Genomic DNA, 2,500 nt, shown 5'->3' with positions numbered 1-2,500 from the left:
AAGACACGCAACACCCCCAAGAAGTAATTATATGGAGGTGCGCTGCATGCCATAAGGAGTTTGAAAAGCTCCATGGCTGCAGGTGCCACTTACCAAAGTGTAAGGGGCGAAAAATATGGGAAGGTGTTGCAAAATTCAAATGCGATTCCTGTGAGGAATCGTTCCTATCGCAAAGAGGATTGTCTATGCACGAGAGACATAGACATCCGGCGATAAGGAACCAAAAAAGAGCACAAAGCACGAGTCGGGGAAATACAAGACCAGTCAGTAGAGCCTCGGTCTGGTCTAAAGACGAAACTGAACTATTAATCAAGTTAAACCAGCGCTACAAACATTTAAAACAACCAAATGTAGCGCTGAGAGAATATTTCCCCGACAAGACCCTGAAACAAATAAGCGACAAAAGGAGGCTCCTGCCCGTTCAAGAAGAAGAGGTGGCCACAACTGAAAGCGAAGCAAGATCTCCTTCCTCCGAGTCCTCGGAAGAAAGCATTTACGAATCGGCCACGGAGGACGAAGGAGGAGGAGAAATACGAGAAACGGCTCAACAAGAAGACCGCTGGCAAGAGCCGTTTCTCCAATATATAGCATCGAACCGCCTCGACGAAGGAGACTTCCTTCGAGGGGTGGAAAGGGAAATTGAAGGACTGGCAACTGCGGGAAGCATTAAGCAAGAGGAAGTGGAGGTGCTACTTCAAAAATTTGTCGATTCCCTCAAAGAAGGAACGCAGCACGAAGAAGGGAATCGACTAAGACAAAAAGGAGCAACAAAGATGGGGAAAAAGACCACCCATAACAAGAGGAAAAAGTTTCTATACGCCAAGCACCAGGAGCTATACAGAAAATGCCCAAGGAAGCTCCTGGACTTGGCAATAATGGGTGAGTCAGGTAAGGGAGAAGAAGCGATCAGTCTCCCTGGGGCCGACTCGGTGGGTCCACTATATAAAAATCTATGGGGCAAAAGTGGTCCGGAAAAATTGGCGAATTTGCAACCCCAAAACAACAAAATAGAAATAGGCGAGATTTGGACTCCCATCACAATGGGGAACCTATTGGAAAAATTCAAGAAAATTAAGGTCGATACAGCAGCCGGTATCGACCAAATAAAGAAGCTCCACCTGAGAAAAAAAGGAGCGCTGCACGTCTTTGCCAAACTGTGTAATCTCCTCATGCTGCACCGAATATACCCAGCACAGTGGAAGATAAACCGAACCACGCTTATTCCCAAACCGGGAAAGAGCGCGGAAGAGGTTGAGAACTGGAGACCAATTACCATCGGGTCTCTGCTGGGAAGAATATATTCGGCAATGATCGACCGGAAACTACGGTCCAAAGTTAAGCAGCACGCAAGACAAAAGGGGTTTACACAGGAGGATGGCTGTAAAAACAACATAGCCATCCTCAGCAGCGCTCTGGCCAAAATGAAAATGAGTCAGGTGGAGTAATTACAATAATAGATATTTCGAAAGCGTTTGATACGGTTCCCCATGAAGCAATCAGTAAAGGGCTGGAAATGAAAGGAGTGCCAAGTCTCGTCAGCAAATATGTGCAAGACATGTACAGGGGTTGCAAAACTGTTATACATTGTAAAGACAGAACATTGCCCGTGGACTTACTGAGAGGGGTCAAGCAGGGAGACCCGCTATCTCCCTTACTTTTTAATTTAACAATTGATCCCATAATTGGGATTCTTGACGAGACGACGGAGGGCGTCAAACTCGGAAGCGAGAACGTTTCAGTTCTCGCTTTCGCAGACGATATTGTCCTCCTGGCGAAGGACAAAGAAACAGCCGAGAAACAAAATCGGCTGTTACACAAACATCTAAAAGAATTAAACATGAAAGTATCCGCCGAAAAATGTGGCACATTCCAAATCCAACACAAATTGAAGACGTGGTTCCTCCAAGATCCGCAACTGACGTTGGGTCAGCAGAGTATACCATATGCTGACCCAGAAAAAGCAATAAAGTACTTAGGAACCACGCTCAACCCATGGAGAGGAATGTGCCAAGCCTCGATCAAAGAAATCATCGACGCAGCGAAAAGTGTCATGAGTCTAAAACTTAAACCACATCAAAAAATTAATCTAATACGTATCTACCTCTTGCCAAGATACATACACAGATTGGTGGCGAATCCTCCTTCGTTGGGCACGCTAGACCGAATCGATCAGGAGATAAAACAAATAATAAAACAAATACTGCACCTCCATCCGTCCACAACGGACGGAGTCATATACAGTGAAAAAAGTCATGGAGGTCTAGGTGTCCAACGAGTGGCCAACATTGTAAAGTTGGCCAAACTAAGAAACAGTATACAAATGACAAGATCGCAGGATATCGCCACCAAAACAGCATTCGATGGGCAAGAGGAGATCACGAAGAAATACGCTGCGTCGGTGGGCCTATCTTGGCCATGCGAAACTGATGAGATCGAGGCTACGCGAAGGAAACTAAAGAAGGCGGATACTAGCAGATGGAAGTCCTTCGCCTCGCAAGGA

The 2,500-nt window shown here is 46.0% G+C and overlaps 1 pseudogene; it reads left to right on the top strand.

Moving 5' to 3' along the window:
* LOC133667641 (large subunit ribosomal RNA) overlaps positions 1–2,500 on the top strand; it is an 8,785-nt pseudogene that overhangs the window by 3,887 nt on the left and 2,398 nt on the right.

The sequence above is a fragment of the Apis cerana genome, unplaced genomic scaffold, assembly GCF_029169275.1.
Source record: "Apis cerana isolate GH-2021 unplaced genomic scaffold, AcerK_1.0 Chr0_AcerK, whole genome shotgun sequence".
NCBI classification, from domain to species: Eukaryota; Metazoa; Arthropoda; class Insecta; order Hymenoptera; family Apidae; genus Apis; species Apis cerana.
This window is presented reverse-complemented; position numbering and strand designations above follow the sequence as displayed.